The sequence below is a fragment of the Phacochoerus africanus genome, chromosome 11 (genome assembly GCF_016906955.1).
Source record: "Phacochoerus africanus isolate WHEZ1 chromosome 11, ROS_Pafr_v1, whole genome shotgun sequence".
Lineage (NCBI taxonomy): Eukaryota > Metazoa > Chordata > Mammalia > Artiodactyla > Suidae > Phacochoerus > Phacochoerus africanus.
The window spans coordinates 117442588-117463520 of NC_062554.1; the positions used below are offsets into that span (position 1 = coordinate 117442588).

Sequence of the window (20933 nt, forward strand, 5' to 3'; positions counted from 1 at the left end):
TCCTTAATCCATAACTTTATGGGTAAGATGGAGGAGTTGAAAGATTCAAGACTGCGTAACATTAAAATAATGGGGGAACATTATGCAAACCCCTAAACTCTTAAAATTTATCAAAGACATTTCATTGCACTGTCTAGGACTTCCAATGCAGTGTTGAATAGAAGTGATAAGAGCAGATGTTTTTATCTTATTTCTGATCTTATGAGGAAAGCACTTAATATATCCCTATTGGATTTTAGCTGTGTTCTTTTTCAGACTGAGACAATTATTTTTGATTCCTAGCTTCTGTGATTTTTTTTTCAGCAAGAATGAGTATAGAATTTTGTCAAGTGCTTTTATGCTTTTTATTGAGATAATCATGCTTTTTTTCCCTTCTTATTCTGTAAATGTAAATTACATTGATTGATTTTCTCATGTTGATCCAACTTTGCATTTTTAAGGCAAATCGCCTTTGGTCAAGGTTATATTATCCTTGTTCTATGTTGTTGGATTTCATTAGCCAGTGCTTTTTGAGGATTTTTGAATCTGTGTTTGTGGAAAATATTGGCCTGTGTGATTTTCTTTTTCTTTAAGTATGTTTTCAGGTTTTGGTGTCAGAGTTATGCTGGCCTCATAAACTGTTTTTTCTTCCTCTCATGAAGAAGTTTATGTAAGAGTGATATTCCCTCTTCCTTGAATAATTAGTAGAATTCAAGACAGTGTAGCCATCTGAATCTGGGTCAGATTTTTTTTTTTTTTGTGGGATGATTTTCAATTACACATTTAATTTCTTTAACAGAGTTCTGCCTCCACTCCTTACTCTCTGCTCTGCCTTGATCTTATTTTTTTACCCAGCCTTTTTTCTTTTGAGGGAGCCATGCTTTCTTATTCTGTGGGGTCATGTAAAAACTGTCGGTAATCTTATTTTATACCTCAGCCTCCTTGGAGGTTGACAGTATGTTAGCAAAGCTGATATAGCAAATTGGGACTTTTCTGCTGGAAAAAGTGGGAGCGGACTATCTCTTTCTTTTAGTGTAATGGTGCTAAGATACTCTGAGTTTAGGGCTGCCAGTGGCCATTTTCCTCAGGCACAGAGAGAAGACCATCTGTGGTGAGAAGAGATCAGTTTGTGGAAGGAAGCAGAATAAAAAGATGGAAGGGAGAGAAGTCTAATCACATCACTTGGCCCTAAAACTAGTTCTAAGATTTTTCAGATACATAAGTTAGTAGATACTTAAGTTTTTTTTTTTTTTAATGTAAGTTAATTTGAGTTGGGTGTCTGACATTTGTAATGAAAAGAAACTTGACTAGTACATTCTCAAGAGACTGCACTCTTGAGCTTTCAACCTTCATTGTGAAATTTTAAGCTGTGGTTTGGTGTTAAGGGACTTCTTTCTCTCTTTGCTTATTAGGTGGGAGGTGAAGAAAGAAAGGGTAGGTGAGCAGATGATTGAGAAATATTCCTTAAAATAAGTACATTAAGAGTGACTCTGATCTTATTTCAGATGTACAATGGGGAAATATATGCCCTTGACATACTACATGATCACGAAGAATGTATTTTACCTTAAAAACATTATAGTAAAGCAACTAGATTTACTAGAAGCATTTGGTCTTGGCTTCAGGAATGTTATATATTTCCCAGATAGTATTTGTGGGCTGACCTGGCTTATCCTGTTATGGGTCACATTCTCATGTAAAAGGGCATCTCAAGTTCCAAAATACTGACCTAGCCATGGCTTTTTTTTAAAGGTTATTGGCAAGTCTGGAAATTGTGTATTTTTCTCTTAGAAATTGTTTCCTCCAGTATAATGAAACATGACATAATACGAGATGTCAAAGATAGGCTTTGTTCTAAGATACCCTTGTCTATCATGGTAAATAAAGTCAGTAGCATCATCCTTCATGAGTTTATGGAATATATTACGTAGCTAAATCTCTAGCCTTTGAATAATTGAAGCAGAATCTACCAAGGCATTCTGTTTAATTAACCTTCAAAAACTTCTTGAAATCCCTTCATAACTTAAAATTTATGGAAATAACCTTTCATATAAATTCAGTGAACTTATATTTTGACATAGAGTAGGTTTTAAAAAATTGATCAATCTGGGAAATTGTTACACAATTATTCAAATGATCTGAATGCATAATTTTTATTTTACATTATGCTATAAATACATTTAATATTTCGTTTTTAGGGAAGAAGATTTTATATGAGTCTGCTTTGGACCTTTGTGTTTGAAGTAACAAAAAGAAATTCACGTGTAATAGACTTAGCATTAAGATGACTCTGTGACATGGATCCTGAAATAAATTGTAGAATTACTCTTCCTTATACATCAATAAGGATTTTATTTTCATACATAATGACATTTACTGGTTTGGAGACTATTTTCAGTTTAATATTAAAGAATATTACTTTCATTAAAAATCTCTCGGAGGTCTGATGACATTTGCTGATTGAATTTGAAAATTAAGTAGAATGAGATAGTCCCTCTCAGGCACCATATATTGTAAAATTGACTTTAAATCTCAGCTCTGCAACAAAGTAGTTGTTTGAGTTTGGGAAATTTAACTCAATTACTTTAAATCCAGCATATTAATCTTAAAAGGTAATGTGAGCAATGGTGTTAATATATCCTAAAGGTTTATCATAGTGTCTTGGACATGGTATTTCCTCAGAAAGAGGTAAACTGCCAAAGAGGATTGTGGGAGCTATCAGGTCCATGTGATCTGAAACAGAATAGTTTCTGAAAGACCTTGCTGCCTGTGTAAGTGATAATAGCCCACAATCCCACCCCGTTTTGCTTTTTCCTGTGAGGTTAGAATTATGTTAACATGGCTAAAATATAGGAATGTACCTGTGAGAAAACCACCAGAGGAGCAGGTTAAGAGAGCAGCCCTAAGAGAGACTAAAAGTGACTCTCTAGAGAGAAAAGAAAAAGGAGAGGTGTGTGTGTGTGTGTTTAAGGGGGAGAGATTGGGAGGGTATGAGGCAAACAGATTATGGGAAGAGAAATAAAGTTCTTTTTTCTTTTTAGGAAATGAGAGAATTTTGTTATGTGGTCTGATTATGGGTGGGGAGGCTGGTTGGTTTGTTTTTTCTTTAGTCAACACACAATCAAACTGTCTAGGGCTTTCCAGAGACTAGAAAGTAAAGCTTCTAGAAGGTGGCCTCAGTGACAAGAAAGCCATCCCAGTGACCAGGAAAGGGATGAGGAAAGGTGAAAGGAGGGGAGATTTGCTTACTTCATGTACCAACCATGGCATTAATGTAAACTTTGTGTTTTTTAAAAATTGAGATTGTTAATATAATTCTGTGTCGGTAGAGTTTTCAAGGTACATCCATGGAGAGAGATGTTGTGGAAGACACTGATGGTTTTCTTCTTGCCTTTTTCATTGCCTACGGAACTCTACTTTGAATGGTGCTGTCATGGGAAAATCATGTCCTTTTTTAGAAGCCATGTGGCACAGTTTTGACCAATGAGGTGTAAGTGGGAGTCAGCCAGTTGTGTCTCTCAAAGTTTTGCTTTCTTGGTAAAGACACAGAAGTGACTGTTACTGCCCCTTTCCTGTTCCTGCTTGCTTGCTCGTTCGTTTGTTCTTCCTTCTTTCCTTTTTATTTCAATGTATCCCTCTCTCTCTCTCTGTCTTGTGCTTTCTTTCTTTCTTTCTTTTCTTTAGTTGGTACTTTCTTGGCTTTCTTGCTTTCTTTCTGTCTTTCTCTCTCTCTCGCTCTCTTCTCTCTTTCTCTTTCTTTCTTCTTTCGTTAGTTCTTTCGTTTCTTTCCTTTCTGTATGTTATTTCATTTCTTTATGCTAGTTCGTCTTGTTTCTCTCGTTTCGTCTTTCTCTCTTTCCCTCTTTCCCTCTTTCTCTCTTTCTTTCTTTCTATGGAGGTTCCCAGACTAGGGGTCAACTCAGAGCTACAGCTGCTGGCCTACACCACAGCCACAGTAATGCAGAATCTGAGCTACATCTGCAACCTACACTGTAGCTCATGGCAACACCAGATCCTTAACCCACTGAGCAAGGCCATGGATGGAACACGAGTCCTCATGGATACTAGTCGGTTTGTAAACTGCTGAGCCATGAAGGGAACTCCTCCTGTTTCTGTTTTAATTGGATGTTTGGAGGTGCGCATTCATCTTGTCATCATCAGATGTCAAACAGCAGGACCCATGGATCGAAAAGCCTGGAACCATGAGGACATTGTAGAGCAGCAGAGAGCCAAGAGTCATTGTCTACCTCTGGACTTCTCATTCTGTGAGGAAAGTAAGTCCTTTTGGCTTCAGTTGCTATCTGTTGAATTTTGGCACTTGTCAAATGCATTTCTAGTCAACACTATCAACAAACAGGTTTTATGTACTGTCTTTTTTTTTAATTTGAAGAAATTGAGATTTATTGAGATATTAACATACTATACAATCCATCCATTTAAAGGGTACAGTTCATCGTGTTTTTAAATGTATTCTCAGGGTGGTGCAATCATCACCACAGTCTCATTTTAGGCCCTTTTTGTTTCCTCCCCTGAAAAACCCTTGATCATTCACAGCCGTTGCCTGTCTCCTCCTTCCCTAAGCACTCCCCAGCCCTAGGAAACCACTAATGTACTTGCTGTTTCTGTAGATGTGCATATCCTGTTCATTTCCTATGAATGGAATCATACAATATGTGGCCTTTTGTGATTGACTTCTTTCACTCAGCAATGAAAAAAAATCCATTTCATAATGTTTTCAAGGTTCATAGGTGTCTTAGCATGTGTTAGTAATCCATTTGGTTTTATGTTTGAATAATGTTCTACTGAATGGACTTACCACATTTTATTTCTCTATTTATCAGACATTTGGGTGATTTCCACTTTTTGGCTATTATGGATAATTCTGCTATGAACACTTGTGCACAGTTTTTGTGTAGACGTGTTTTCTTTCTCTTGTGTGTATACCCAGAAGTGAAGTTGCTAGGTCATATGATAATATTTTGAGGAACTGCCAAACTATTTTCCAAAGCAGCTGCAATATTTAATATTTTCCCCAGCAATATGTAATGGTTCCGATTTCTCCATATCCTCACCAACACCTGGTAGGGTCTCCCTTTTTTTTTTTTTTTTTTTGATGATATCTACTCTAGTGGTTATGAAGTAGGTATCTCATTTTGGTTTTTTTGGATTTCTCTAATAACTTATGTTGTTAAACATATTCTCATGGATTTTTTGCCCATTTAAATATCTTCTTTGGAACAATGTCTATTTAGATCTTATAACTTTTTTAAAAATTGAGTTGTCATTTTATTATCAAGTTGTAAGAGTGGTAACTAGTTACTTAAATGGCAGCTATTTCAGGTTAGTCGCAAGAGGCATAGACTTGTATTTTAATTAATATAAAGCACCATCATTAATAGTATTAGCATTTTATTATAAATATGTTTAGCTCTAAATCTCTTATTAAATCTTAACTGCTAACATTTTCAGTTTAAACCAACTGGAATAAGAGAATTATGTTGGTTAGGTTTTTTTTCTGGACTTGTATTGAGTCCATGTCCTGGCGTGGTAAATGCCTTTATTTTCTGCTTTAGCATTAATTAAGAAAAATCTTATCAAAGCTCCCTAGTTTCTGACTCCCAAGAGTGGCCTTTCAGGGTTTGACCTTTACCTTCCCTGAGAGTCAGAAAGCTCTAGACAAAAACATTAATTTACTCCAAACACTTGATGTTGCTCATTAACAATTTCTCATAGAGATTTAACCCTCTATTCTCTAGAGGAGATCCAGAATGGAGATGATTTTTTTCCCCTTGAACTAGGTCAGTGACAGTACAAGTGAAGGGACATGGACAGATTTGAGAGGGACATAATTTGATCACATCAAAGAACACATCAAAAAAAAAAAAAGAACACATCAGAGAATGGAAGGGTGAAGGTGAGAGTGGCATAGAAGATACTCCTGGTTGATGAAGTGGGTGACGGAATGGGTCAGCCTGCCTTTGATAGTACTGGGAACAAGAGCATATTGGGTAAGTGTGAAGGAAACGTCAAGTTCTGGTTTGGACACAATCCATTGGAAGTGTCTCTGGGAAGTGTACCTGATGGTGCTGTGTAGACAGGCGTATACCTGGATCTGCCCCTGAGGGAGAGCTGTAAGCCAAGTTAACACATGGAATTCTGAGCATGGTGGTATCGAGGAAGAATGGAGAGTAAGAAGAAAAGAGGGCCTCCTTCAGATCCCTGAGGAACATCAGTAATTGAAAGAAAAGAAGAGTCTGCAAAGGTGACTGTTAAGGAGCAGCTAAAAATGTAGAAAGAAAACAAAATTTCTGGAAAAAAAGTTGTCACCTGCATAAGATGATTCAGAATGGTCCAGTAACATAAGAATTGGAATGTTGATATTAGATTAAATCAAAAGAAGGTTTTTGGTGCTTTTAATGAGAGTGTTTAAGGGTATGCTCACCTGGCTAGTTAGCTGCAGAGCTGAGGTTTAAAGCCAGGTCTGCCTAACTTAAAAAAAAAAAGATGTTCATGGTGCCTGAGAGGGAATATCTCATTGTACTTGACTTCCGAATTCAGGCAGCAAATGTCACCGGACCTCCAAGAGATTTCTAATAAAAGTAGTATTCCTTATTATTAGGGGTGAAAATAGTTTTCAAATCAGTAAATGTCGTTATATTTGGAAATAGAAACTTTATTGAGGTATAAGGATGAATAATGCTACAATTTGTTTCAGGATCCATTTGATATAGCCATCTTAACATGGAATCTATTACACATGAGTTTCTTTTTGTTATTTCAAGCACACTGATATAGAACAAATTCAGATGATAGTCTGTTGCAGCAGGGGAAAGGATGGAGAGTGATGGAGGAGGGTGCTGCCAGAGAAGATGCTATTTGAGCAAGGACTGGGTACAGCGAGGAACAAAGTCATGGGCAAAAACAGCGGAAAGCATTTCTGGCAGAGAGAATGCAAGTGCAAAGGCCCCAAAGTGAAAAAGAATTTATCAAGTGGAAGGCAGAGCAAGAAGACTTAGAGCCTGAAGGCTTAATTCTGTAGTGGAATTACTCAAAATTTCCAAATGATACAATTTCTAGCCTGTCTTTTTATCCTTTTTCAACATTAAAAAAAAAAGTCTATTTTGAAAAAAATCTCACAGAGAAAAGTTTCAAATATAGTACAATAACTTTTTTCTTTGAAACCTTTGAGAGTAATAAAGTTGTTGATGTGGGCAATTGCCCCCCATTTTTTTTCACAGCATGCATAATTTCCAGGCCAGAGATGGAACCCATGCCATAGCAGTAACCCAAGCCATAACAGTGCCAGTGCCAGATCCATAACTTGCTAGGCCACCAGGAAACTCCCACACCAATTTTTTTTTTTTTTTTGTCTTTTGCCTTTTTAGGGCTGCACCCGAGGCATATGGAGGTTCCCAGGCTAGGGGTCAAATTGGAGCTACGACTGCCAGCCTATGCCACAGCCACAGTAACGCCAGATCTGAGCCACGTCTGCGACCTACACCACAGCTCATGGCAACGCCAGATCCTTCACCCACTGAGCGAGGCCAGGGATCGAACCCGCAACCTCATGGTTCCTAGTCAGATTCATTAACCACTGAGCCACGACAGGAACTCCCACACCAATTTTTTTAATGTGTATTTTCTACAAAGAAAAGTTGATCCCAGTGACATTTTGAGAAAACTATATGGATTTTTTTCAAGAGTTTCATCATTGAATTTATTAAATATATCTAAGAAGAACAATGTTTATCATACTTATAGTAGAACAGATGAATAAAAAATACAATAAATTGATATGTTAATATGCATCAACAGTTGGTAATATAGCATATATTTTACTGTTTTATAGGTAATAAATATTTGTTGAGTGAATGAATGAGTGAAATGCATTTATTTCCTCAGAAAGATTTTGTAACATAACATTTTTCCTTCAGGGAGTTTAATCTGGATGCAGTGTCCTAATTATAGTATCATATAACCCAGCATTATTACTACTTTTTAATTATTTTTATAAAGAAATATATGTCAGGGAGTTCCCATTGTGGCTCAGTGGTAATGAACCCAACTAGTATCCATGAGGATGTGGGTTTGATCCCTGGCCTTGCTCAGTGAGTTAAGTATCTGGCATCGCTGTGAGCTGTGGTGTAGGTCACAGATGTGGCTTGGATCCTCTGTGGCTGTGGCTGTGATGTAGGCCTACAGCTGCAGCTCTAACTCAACCCCTAGCCTGGGAACTTCCATATGCTGCATGTGCGGCCCTAAAAAAAAGAAAAGAAAAGGTATATATCAGAATAATGTAATATTATGTTTTTAAAAGTTCTTTATGGGATTTTATTTTTTTAGTTTAAAGGAAAGGAAAATTTTTTCTGAAATGCAGAAATAGTGAACTGAAATCATATTACTCAGACAAAGCTATTAATCAATTTCTTGAAATAGCTTTTGTTTTTGAGAAATGACTCTTTTTAAAAAATATGCAGGGAGTTCCCCTTGTGGCTCAGCAGTGACGAATCTAACTAGTATCCATGAGGATACAGGTTCGATTCCTGGCCTTGCTCAGTGAGTTAAGGATCCTGCATTGCTGTGAGCTGCGGTATAGGTCCCAGACGTGACTTGGATCCAGCGTTCCTGTGGCTGTGGCATAGGCTGGCAGCTGCAGTTCTGATTTGACCCCTAGCTTGGGAACTTCCATGTGTCATGGATGTTGCCCTAAAAAGAAAAAAATTTAAACATGTGGATGTCGGTGGTCATGCAGAAACAGAAGCTCTCCTTGTTTGCTTCTGAGGATACTAAAGCTGGCAGGATCAAGCATGTGCTGAAATACTATTCAGGGGCTAGTAATGGGTTGGGATCCAACATTCCTCTGCCCACAGCACCTCCCTAGACCTCCACACCTTCGTGAAGTCTCTTCTGGTGAACTCCTGGGCACCAGTATTCCTCTTTTTGCATAATTTGCCCCATTGCTCATTACAGATAATTCTTCTCTGCCAATCTTGATCTTGTTATTTCTGTGAAGTAAGGTGCTAGTTTGAATGAAACCAACTGATTATGACCAAGAACTAACTCTTAGTGTTGAGTTTGCAACTTTGAAAATTTTTAATTTTCAAATCCCTATGGCACATTAGAACAATCTAGAAATGAGTCATCCTAGGCAATAACTTGAAAAATTGGTTCATAGAAGAAAAGCAGAGGTGCACGTGTCACAAAGTGCTTTAGCCTTTGGCAAAGAACTTTCAAACATATAAAAAAATCAATGTAATAAACCATAGCAATAGAACGAAGGAGGAAAAAACACATCACTTCAGTTGATACAAAGAAAGCATCCATAAAGTCTCCACCCTCTCATGATAAAAAGAAGTTTGTTTCTCTTCTACTTGCAACTCTTCTTCCATTTGACATCTCTTTTCTAGATTCTCTTCCTAATTTTGTACTTTTAAAATGATATTTACTATTTTCTTTCTACTATTTTGCTTGAGCAAAGTGATTAACAAATTATTTCAAATTGATGTTTTAGTGATTTTAAGGTTATTTTCATCGTAAAAGGCCTGGACCAGAAAAAGTATAGGAAATATCTCCAAGAAATGAGACTATGATAATGGGTCTCAAAGACTCAGGAGATCCAGGAATGCTTTTTCTTCTTCTTTTTTAAATTAAAAAATTAAATATGGTTGATTTATACAAAGTGATTCAGTTATACATATGTATATATCTTTTTTTAGATTCTTTTTCCTTGTAGGTTATTATAAAATATTAAGTATAATTCTCTGCTATACAATAGGTCCTTTTTAGTTATTTTATATATAGTAGTACATGTTTGTTAATACCAAACTCCTAATTTATCCCTCCCCCTGCCTTTCCTCTTTGGTAACCATATGTTTGTTTTCTATGTCTGTGGTTCTATTTCTGTTTTATACGTAAGTTCATTTGTATCATTTTTTTTTTTAGATCCCACATATAAGTGATATTATATAATGTTTGTCTTTCTCTTTCTGACTTATTTCACTTAGTATGACAATATCTAGGTCCATCCATGTTGCTGCAGATGGTGTTATGTTCATTCTTTTTTATTGCTGAGTAATATTCCATTGTACATATGTACCACATCTTCTTTGTCCATTCTTCTGTCAAGGGGCATTTACTTGGCTATGTAAATAGTGCTGTGATGAACTTTGGGGTGCATGTATCTTTTTGAATTATGGTTTTCTCTGGATAGATGCACAGGAATGGGATTGCAGGATCATATGGTAGTTCTATTTTTAGTTTTTTAAGCACACACACAAGCAGTGTAAGAGGGTTCCTTTTTCTCCTCAACTTCTCCAGCATTTATCATTTTTAGACTTTGATGATGGCCATTCTGACAGGTTTGTGGGGATACCTTATTGTAGTTTTGATTTGCATTTCTCTAGTAATTAGTGATGTCGAAGATCTTTTCATGTGCTTTTTGGCCATCTGTATGTCTTCTTTGGAGAAATGTCTGTCTGTCTGTCTGTCTGTCTGTCTGTCTGTCTATCTATCTATCTATCTATCCTTTTAGGGCTGCACCTGTGCCATATGGAAGTTCTTGGGCTAGGGGTTGAATCAGAGCTGCAGCTGCCAGCCCATACCATAGTCACAGCAATACCAGATCTGAGATGCATCTGCACCTTATGCCGCAACTTGTGGCAACACTGGATCCTAACCCACTGAGTGAGGCCAAGGATGGAACCTGCATCCCCATGGATATTAGTTAGGTTCTTAACCCACTGAGCCACAATAGGAACTCTGAGAAAGGTCTGTTTAGATCTGCCTAATGGTATATTATCTTAGTGGACTTTTTATTCACCATTTATAATTTTTATTTCTTTGTTTTGTTATAGTTGATTTACAATATTCTATCAATTTCTTCTGTACAACAAAGTGACTCAGTTAAACGGATATGTATTCTTTTTCTTATATTATCTTCTATCATGTTCTCTCACAAGTGATTGGATATAGTTCCCTGTGCTATATAACAGTACCTCATTGCTTATCCATTCTAAATGTAATAGTTTTCTTAGCGTATTTTAATAATAAAATACTTGTTTTTATAATTTTATTAGTTTATATAATGATTGGTATGAGCAAGTTAGTAAATACTAAAACAGTTGCTGAAGCTTTAAGCCTATGAACTTATTAAAAATAAGAAAGGCTTAATAAAAGGAAATATTTGTGGTTCTTATGTACCAAATAAGATTTTTAGTTCAGGCTATAGAGTTGTCCAAGTAATTGCCGACTTATTGAGAAGATTAGAAATGGTGTCTTTCATGTGATCATTTCATTGACCATAATATCAAACCTGTGTCTCATAAGGCAGGTGTTTTCTTTCATTTACACTTGATGCAAATACAGAAACAAAGCAGGAAATTAACTAGTGACAGAGCGCTAATCTGATCTTCACTGATATAGCTGTAGCTATGTGGCTGTAGCTCCTCACATTTTCTGAAGGAGGTTTTGTGCCAGATTTGGATATGGTCCACTATTCTTAAGAGGTGGGTGACTTTGAAGGAGAAACGAAGATTCTTCAAAACACCTTCAGTGCCTTCATGATCATTGTGACATTTGTTCAGTGATGCCTCATGGTGATCCTTGGTATCTGTTCATTTCCTTTTTTGCATACCTGTTTGTAGCTGCCATGCTAAGAAAAGTATATCTAACTCCCCCTTAAATATAAATGAGGAAAATCCATCATTATAGTATTTACCATGTTTGTTATACTTCGATTCATCCATAGCAAATACACGATTTTCTTCTGCATGGTTTTCGATGGCTTCCAATTTGGGGCATTGTAGAATGTCTTCCTCTAGTGGTGATACAGGTATTGTACTCTTCTTGCTAACATTAGTCCGTTCTGATCTAGATTGGTCTGCTGCCTCTTTGAGGTTGTTTGCAGCAATGCAGCCCCTTGGATTGGCATCAATCTTGTGCAATGCTTCTTGACTATTCTGTAACTTTAAGATATCTTTCTCTAGTTTTATAGACATGCCTTTTACCCCTTAGGTATCATAGTGACTTATAGTGTGATTCTGTAGCCATAAGTCCCTGGTTTTGAACTCAAGTTCTACCACTTAATGACTGTGTGATTTGGGGTATGTTGGTTATTTTTTGTGTGTAAACCACTTGCTGGGAGGTTTAAAAGATTAATATGTTAAAGACTTCGAACAATTCCTGGCACTTAGGAAGTACTAAATAAATACTAAGTAATGAGTTCTAAATATCATTAATAAGTACTAAATGTTATTTGTGTTGAGTTCACTGGTACCAAGCAAAATACTTTCCAACTCTGTGCATGTGCAGTTTGGACTGAGGCTGCGCAAATAACCTCTTTCTATCTCCTCTGCTTGTTTCTGATTCATGTTCCGATTTGTATAGTATATTTTAAACCATGTTTAAAGGCAGGCTTATGAGTAAGCCATAATCATGTCTCACCCTCACCAGCATAAGTAGAATGGATTAGTGTCAGTGTATATGCGTCTCTCCATCTTGACCACAAGGTAACTCTTGTTCTGTCTTTTATTGTTAGCAAGCTAACCTGAAGCCTGGAGGTAACTCTTGGTACAACTTCTAATAGTTGTCTGTGTAACCTTCTCAAGCACATCAGGTTTCTAACTCCAAGGGCTTAAAGAAGAGTGCATATTTTAAAATACAAAGACTTTGAATGCAGCAAAATGACTTCAATTATTGTCATCAATAAACATCTAAACTTTGTGAGTAACTGAGCAATATACCTGGAATGGGACTGGGATTAGTTTTTAGGGAGTTCCCTTGTAGTGCAGCCAGGTAAGGATCAGGTGTTGTCACTGCAGTGGCTCAGGTTGCAGCTGTGGTGTGGGTTTGATCCCTAGTCTAGGAACTTCCACATGCTGTGGGTGCAGCCAAAGAAAGATAGTTTCTAATCTGTTTGGAGATCCAATGTTTGTTATATTTTGTGTCAAGGAATGCTATTGTTCCATATTTTTTTCCCAGAAATTTAAACGTAAATTCAAATTAATTAGTTTTAAGAATTTTATGAACACCCTTTAGGGTTTCTCAAAATGAACCTTGGGAATCATTGCCCAGTTTGTAACTCACCATTCATATTTGTTAGAAATCTTCAAAAAGTTCTCCAAGTATGCTATCATCCACAGATGACATTCGCCCCTTGACCCAGCCAGAGATCTTACAGAGCAACCTGAAATAAAAAGGACATACTTCTGTGTTATAGGGCAAAGAATGAGCATAGAAGTAACATGGAGAAAAAGATGAGATTAAACATTGACTTTTTGGAGTCAGAGGACTCATTGTCACTACAAGTCATGAGAATTCTTAGAGTGTAGTTCAAAGAACTCATTACTGAATAGGCTGTTGGACACTCAGTGCATGGAAGAAGAAGGACAAAGAAAGAGAATTTGGTGGTTGGAAGAGTGAGTGGGACTGGTATGCCTGACCTGGCACTTCAGTGCAAGAGATGAACAAATGCATTTCTGCCTTCATAAATCACAACTGACCCATTCAAGCTGGATTCTCCAACTTGGGCAAAACAGAGGTCAGTCTGACATAAACTCATGCACAGAAGGCCCCTGAAGATTTATGTAGATTTGGGGAGACTGTTTTTTTTTTCTTCCTTCCTTGTCTTTTTCCAAACTTTCCATGGAACATCCTAGCTATGTCGTAGGAGTCAGGCAGGGGACAACTGATCAAAGGTTTATTAACCATGATCTGAATTTGTATCAGAATTTTGCCACCTAGCTGTTTCTGTGTGGATCAAACACGTGTAATTGATGTTTTTCTTGCCATTCCCAGCACTAACCAAATGATGGGTCCACTCTTCTTGTTAAATTTCTAGCTAAGTGAAATCACATTTAGAACTTGAATAGTACATTAGTCTCATTAATTAATGTAATAAATGCTTACTGAGTTATACTGTGCTAGTATATGTTTATGTGTGTGAGCATTTGGACTTGTGCGTCTGTGTGTGAAAAGAAAATGTCAAAGGCTGATCCTTTAAATATGCTCCACTTTTTGAAGAGAACTGAAGGTCGCACATTGTCAACACAGACACAGGCCTAGATGCTATAAAGTTTCAGTTGGACCATGAAGATGTCTAGTGGAAGGAGAGTACAGATGTTTTAGATGAAGGAAAGTTTATATGCCAAGATACAGAGGCAATGAAGTTCAGATGTTTATGGGAAATATTTCATTCATTCATTCATTCCATAAACATTTGTAGGGTACCTACTATGTGCCAAACACTGTCCTAGACCCTGGATATTCAGCATTAAATAAGGAAAAAAATCTTCGTTCTCCTGAGATTTTTGTTGTGAGGGTCAATGGATAGACAGTAAACAAATACATTTGATAATTTCAGACTGTGATAATTATCATGAAGAAAACAGTAGGGTAATAGAGGGCATAAGTTGAGTGGAAGACATTAGATAGTGTGGGCAAGTAGGGATTTAGTTTTACTGGAGAGTAGCTCCAGTGATAGGACTGTGCAATAGGAAACTGGAAAGATTTGTATGGGGGGTGGTCCATGGGACATCATGATGTTCAGATCTGGTTATATCTTTTGGGACATTTCTAGAAAACACTAAGAACTTTAATTCTCAAAGAGGTGGGATCTGGTACTCACTCTTCTGACCAGTGGTCTTGTTCAGTACCCTGTGTAGAGGAACACTTGTATCCATGCTTGACAGTGGATACAAGTGGAAATGGTCATTCTCAATTTGGGTACTCTTACATGCTGAGTCTTTTAACTTTATTCAACTTCTAAATGCCCTAGAAGCTACTCTTGATAGGCTTATCCAAGAGAGCCTTAAGAATTTTTCTTAGTTGCTCATATTTTCAAATCACTTTTTAAAAAAAATATTTATTTTTATTTTTTGGCCATGGCCACAGGATACGGAAGTTCCCGGGCCAGGGATCAAACTTGTGCCACAGCAGTGACAATGCTCCTGCACCACAAGAGAACTCCTTAAATGACTTTTAACTTCAGTTTATTATTTTTCCTGTGTTTCACTAAAGTTACCTTGCATTGAAGTCTATCCACACAGGAATCAACAAAATTCAACTACTTTTTAGTTGTTTTTTAAAAAATAACCAGATACAATTTTGAAAAAAAGAAATGTCATTTCTTCACTTCCACACCTAAGGAAAAAGTGTCTAAATGTTTTTTTCTAAAATATTCCAGGAATGCAATTTTTAATTCAATGCAAACACAGGTTATTTTAACTTACAAGACTTTTTTTTTTTTTTTTTCCTTTAATGGCCACACTTGTGGCACATGGAAGTTTCCAGGCCAAGGGTCAGAATGGAGCTGCAGCTTCGGCCTACACCACAGCCACAATGCAACACCAGATCTGAGCTGCATCTGTAACTTGTGCCACAGCTTGCAGCAACTCCAGATCCTTAACCCATTGAGTGAGGCCAGGGATGGAACCTGCATCCTCACAGAGACAACTTTGGGTCCTTAACCTGTTAAGCCATAACAGGAACTCCTACAAGAATTTTTAAAGAAAGTTCTAAGCATATGAGCTGTAGTGGAAACTTGTTATCTTAATGATTTTTTTTTCTTGACATGAAAACTATTAATTGCACACTGTTAGCCTTGTTATAGCTCTAAACAGCCATACCTCCATTAGAAGATTTGTAGTTAATAAGGCTTACAAGCTAGCTGTCTGGAGTATGTCTTATGAGAAGAAAACAGTGTTCACAAATCATGCTGAATGATATCAAACAGGCAATCATGAGATCATTTCGTGACAATGTGTTAAGAGGGAAAAGCTTGAGAATGGAGGCATGTGTGTGTGTGGGGGGGTTGTGGATCATATTAAAAATTAGAAAAAAGAGAAAAACATGAAAAAAGATGAGGTTGGAGTTAGGTTGTTTCCATGTTCAATAAGGACACACCATCCCATGAAATCAAGCCACTATATCATACTTATTAATTTTAGCCAGTTTACAGAAATTTCACTTATAAAACTGGACACTAAAGTATAGGAAGAAAAAAGTCATTTCTTTTTATAAAATTATAGAGGACACTCTTAGAAAAGCAATAGGTAAGGTTAATTTTAGGGCTGCAAGTATAGCTTGAGAGTAGACCCCATATTATTGTGCTGAGTTATTACCCTTTTCAATTTCATTCAGTTCATTAATTTTTTGTTTTTTGCTTTTTAGGGCTGCACCCACAGCATATGGAGTTTCTCAGGCTAGGGGGTCTAATTGGAGCTACAGCTGCCGACCTATGTCACAGCCACAGCAATGCCAGCTCCTAGCCGTGCCTGTGATCTATACCACAGCTCGCGGCAATGCTGGGTCCTTAACCCACTGAGTGAGGCCAGGGATCAAACCTGCAACTTCATGGTTCCTGGTCGGATTCGTTTCTGCTGTGCCATGATGGGAACTTCCATGAAATATTTTTTTTAAAGTTTTTGTCACTGGTAGTTGGATGGTGAGAGATGCAGTGCAGCAGAGTTTATGGTGACCAGGACTTAGAGATTGGGTTCGAGGTAAGCAGTAAAGAGTCAGATCAAAAGAAAAGAAAGGAATCACGTATGTAATAGTCAGATTGGAATAGACCGAGTGGTTTAACCAACAGAAATTAATATTCTCATAATTCTGGAGGCTAGAAGTCCAAGGTCAAGGTTCTAGCTCCTGGTTTCTGGTGAGAGCTCTCTTCCTGGCTGCCTTCTTACAGAGGCCTCCCATGGCATTTTCTTGATGTGTGTGTGCAATGGGGGAGAGAGGGAAGGAGGGGGGAAGAAGGAGAGTAGCCAGTTCTCTAGTGTTTCTTCTTGTAAGGACACTAATCCTTTAGGATCAGGGCCCCACCCTTATGATTGCATTTAACCTTAATTACTTGCTTAAAGGTCCCCCTGTTCAAATGTAGCCATGCTGCAGGGCTAGGGCTTCAAAATACGGTATTTTCTTGGCTGGGGCACAAATGGTGAGTCCATAAAATATAGAAAGAGGGTTGAGACTTCTTTTTTCTTTAAATTTTTTTATTATAGTTGATTTACAATGTTCTGTCAAAGGATGAGGCTTCTAACTGAAGTAGGAAGTAGAAAAGTTTTGCTCCAACTGAACAATAAATTAAGCTTTGGGTTCTTGGCAAACAAGGCAAAAAAGGAAACATAACAGTGCCGAGACCAGCCCACCAGGATGGGCTGAAGAACGGGTGCTGTGGAACTTAAGGAAAAAAAGTTAACATAAAACAGACACAGAGACATTTATGTTAAGTAAAGGTGGGAACCGGGGGACTTAAGGTCTTAGGGACCAAGAGCCCTGCCTCAAGAAACCACACTGCTTTTATTGTGCTCTTGAGGATTACGACAAGTGAAAAGGGGGTTGTAGGTGCAGGATATAGGGTTTTTTAAATTATTATTTTAAAAGTCACTTAGCTGGTAGATGGTTAAACTTTTACTCTAAACTTTAGGCATTTAAGAATCATTAGCATTTGAGTTAGCTATCTATGCATAGCATTTCAGAGAATCCTCTCTGTGCTCCCACAAATGGCATGCCTATTTGGGGCAACCCTGTGTGCCTAGGTTTGCACCTTGGTTCTCTTTGCTAATGTATATTCTGCTAATGACCACTCATAAACCACTTGGCCATGAGGTTCCTCTTTCTCTTATTCTTTAGGGGACATATCATGCTTGTGCAAATGGCATGCCAATCTGCACAGGTCTGGCTGCCTAGACCAATGTATTACGTCCTCATTCAGCTGACCCCGCGAATAACCCCTGACTTTAGGTCTTTGTTCTTAAGCTTAAGTCGTTTACCATCACTGGGACTGTTTCTCAAGCAGGAAGACAGACAAAGTAAGGAAGGACAAGATGGAGTTTTCAGCAAAGAGGCTAAGAAAATATTATAAAAACATATCTCACAACATAACAGGTAGTGTGAATTTAAGTCAGTGGATAATCTCCTTGATATCAAAGATTATTCTTTCTTAATGTGTATTTCTGTTTGTTAAAGTAGTTTCATACATTGACTGGTAAGGAAAAGGGCTGGGGAGAGATGTATTTTGGGGGCTAGAAATTCTGCTGCACTTCGTATCACACTGTAGTTTGTTTTTTCCTATGTCGAAGGCTGATTTCAAACACTGCTTTTATCCCTTGGAGGCTGGGTGGAAGATATCAGGAAGTACACGTTCTGGACTTGAGTTGAATTTATTTCCCCTCAAATGAGAGATTAGGCTCTTTGAACTGTCAATGCATATGCAGGAATTAAGGAAAACAAGTGGAAAATTACAAATCCTGCAAGCAGATTGTTTTGAACCTGAGGGGAATTTGTAAACCCTATTGCTATTTCATGTTAATGAAATGCTTTTTACCAGCATGCTAAAGAGCTAAAATACTTTTTTTACCAAGTGCTAAAGTGATCTGCTAAAGAAGATCACTTATGTTCGTTATTTTGTATTTAAATGAATTTAAAATGATTTTATCCTGAAAATTACCACTATCTGTTTTATTTGTTTTATTGGTCACAAACTAAAATTGGAGTCTTTATTTTAGATGCTTGGGGTTGGTCAATATAATGTACACAGTGCAAAGGTCACAAAATCATTTGAATGATTTTGTTATTAAATATTTACTTATTAAATGGTTTGTGCTGTCCTTATTTTTGCTTTTTAATGATGCAATATTATGTTCAATTAAATACAAGGACCCTTCCAATCATGTAGCCTAGAGAGAGATCATTTCACTCACTGCTCTCTTTGGCTGCCGATCTCTTATATCAACAGTGGTGTCGTGGATCCCCTTTTTCAGGGGGAAGAGTTGTCTGTGGTTTGTTGCTTTTGCCAATAATTTTTTGGAGAGCCAGGTGAAAAAGCTGTTGCCTTTGGCATCTTTCATACAAACCATATCTAAAGAACCAGGCGTTCTCTCTCTGTTGGTGATCACACCAATTTTCCCCAGGTTACCACCTCTGGTCACCATGTAGACGTTACCAGTGTTAAACTTGATGAAATGGGTCATCCTGCTAGTCTGCACATCAGTGCAAATGGTGTCATCCACCTTGATGAGGGGATCAGGGTACTAGTTGGTGGGAGCATCAAGGATGACCAGATGCGGCAGTCCTTTGTGCCCATGAAGATCTTTTTCACTTTGTACAGCTTGTACTTATTTTGCTCATGTGTAATACAGCAAACATAGTGACCCTTTGTGTCGAGGAAGAGATGGAAGTTCTCTCTGGTCTTGTCAAGGCTGATGACCTCTATTAAAACCAGCAGGGTAAGTCATACCTGTTGGGATCTTGCCATCAACCTTAATGAACTCTTGCATGCGGGTCTTCTTTACTTTATCTCCTGTTCGAGCATACTTAAGTCTGTTTTTAGAAAATGATGAGGTAGAGCTCCCTTATGGTGCAGTGGGTTAAGGATCTGATGTTGTCACTGCAATGGCCCGGGTTGCTGCTGTGGTGAGTTCAATCCCTGGCCCAGGAACTTCTGTGTGCCAAAAAAGTTAAAAAGAAAAAAGAAAGAAAATGATGAGGGGGAGACATTCTCTCAGGCTTGTGGGTACAGGTAGACAGATGAGGAGCAAACATATTGGTCATTTTATCAGCATCCAATGCTTTGGAGCTGTGACATGCTTCAGATGCTTCTTGGGATGATGAGCCATGGCTGTGCTAGACAGGAAAAGGGCCTTCTTCCGTTCTCTTTAGCTTGCTTAAACTTTCTTTGAGGTCAGCTTCCTTCTTAAATCTCCTTTGTTTTCTTAAAGTGGTAAAAAGAGAAAAAAATAATTTCTGATCATCAAGATCCTTTCAAAATGGCAAATTCAAGGCTATCAGTGTCTTGGATGTTCCTTTGGTGGCTCAGTGGTAATGAACCTGACTGCTCTCCATGAGGATGTGTGTTGGATTCGTGGCCTTGCTCAGTGGGTTAAGGATTAAGCATTGCTGTAGCAATGCTGTAGTCCAGCAGCTGCAGCTCCAATTTGACCCCTAGCCTGGGAACTTCCATATGCCTTGGGTGTGGCTCTAAAATAAAAAAACAGAAAAAAAGAGACTCTCAATGTCTCAAAGTACAACCAGAAAAACAAGTGTAATGTAATCCCTCAAATTTTATTGCTTCATTCATCCTTTTGTTCATAATTTGATCAATTTTTGTTTTGTTGAGTACTGTCTATAGACTAGGATGTTTGTCAGGCTTTGGATAAAATGTGGTCTCTTGGAACTTCTGTGCCATTCAAAAGCAATGCTGTGTGACAGCTGCCATCCTGGAGACACGCACGAGAGTTACCTGGAACCCTTGTGGGGGTCACCCTTCCTAGATGAGAAAATTTGGGTGGTTTCTGGAGGAAGTGGCACATGAGCTGTAAGATGAATAGGAGCAAACCATAGAAAGAGCAGGGAGTTCCAGAGGTGACATTATATGCTTGGGAACAGCTGGCAGAACTGAGTGAAAACTTAGAGAGTGACACGTGTACAGTGGAATAAGAGTTCTGTGAAGCAAGGGGGAAGGCTAGGATAGAACTTTGCATGCCACACTAATTTGGCAGTCTCCTGAAAGCACTCCTCAAACCTTTAAAGGGTTTTAACCATTGAATTGGGGTGATCAGATCTGTATTTTGAATGACAGTGCCAGTAGTGGGAGCGTGGCAAATAGATTGAGGTTGCGGTGCAAGAAACATAGTCTGGGATCAAGTTAGAAACCATTACTGTAATCCAGGCAAGAAGTGATGAGGTCCTGAACCAGATTGTTAACTAGTTCCCAAAGACATAAAAACAAATTTCTTACACAATCCTGGCCTAGAGGCTTTAAACAGTTATTTAGAGGAAAGCAGGTCATATCTGTTTATAGGCAGGGCTTGTTCATTTTTTTCTTTCTCATTAAAAAAATTTTTTGAGCAATTTGAGCCATATGATATTTTAGACCTTCCTAAGAAAAAACAATAGAAAAGCAGATACTAAATCATCCTTGCTTACACATAGTCTATTCCCTTTTCAGGCAGTCC

At 37.8% G+C, this 20933-nt stretch overlaps 1 pseudogene; it reads right to left on the reverse strand.

Moving 5' to 3' along the window:
* Positions 1 to 18708: 18708 nt before the first annotated feature.
* Positions 18709 to 19595, reverse strand: LOC125112182 (40S ribosomal protein S4-like; annotated as a pseudogene).
* Between the last annotated feature and the right edge of the window lie 1338 nt (positions 19596 to 20933).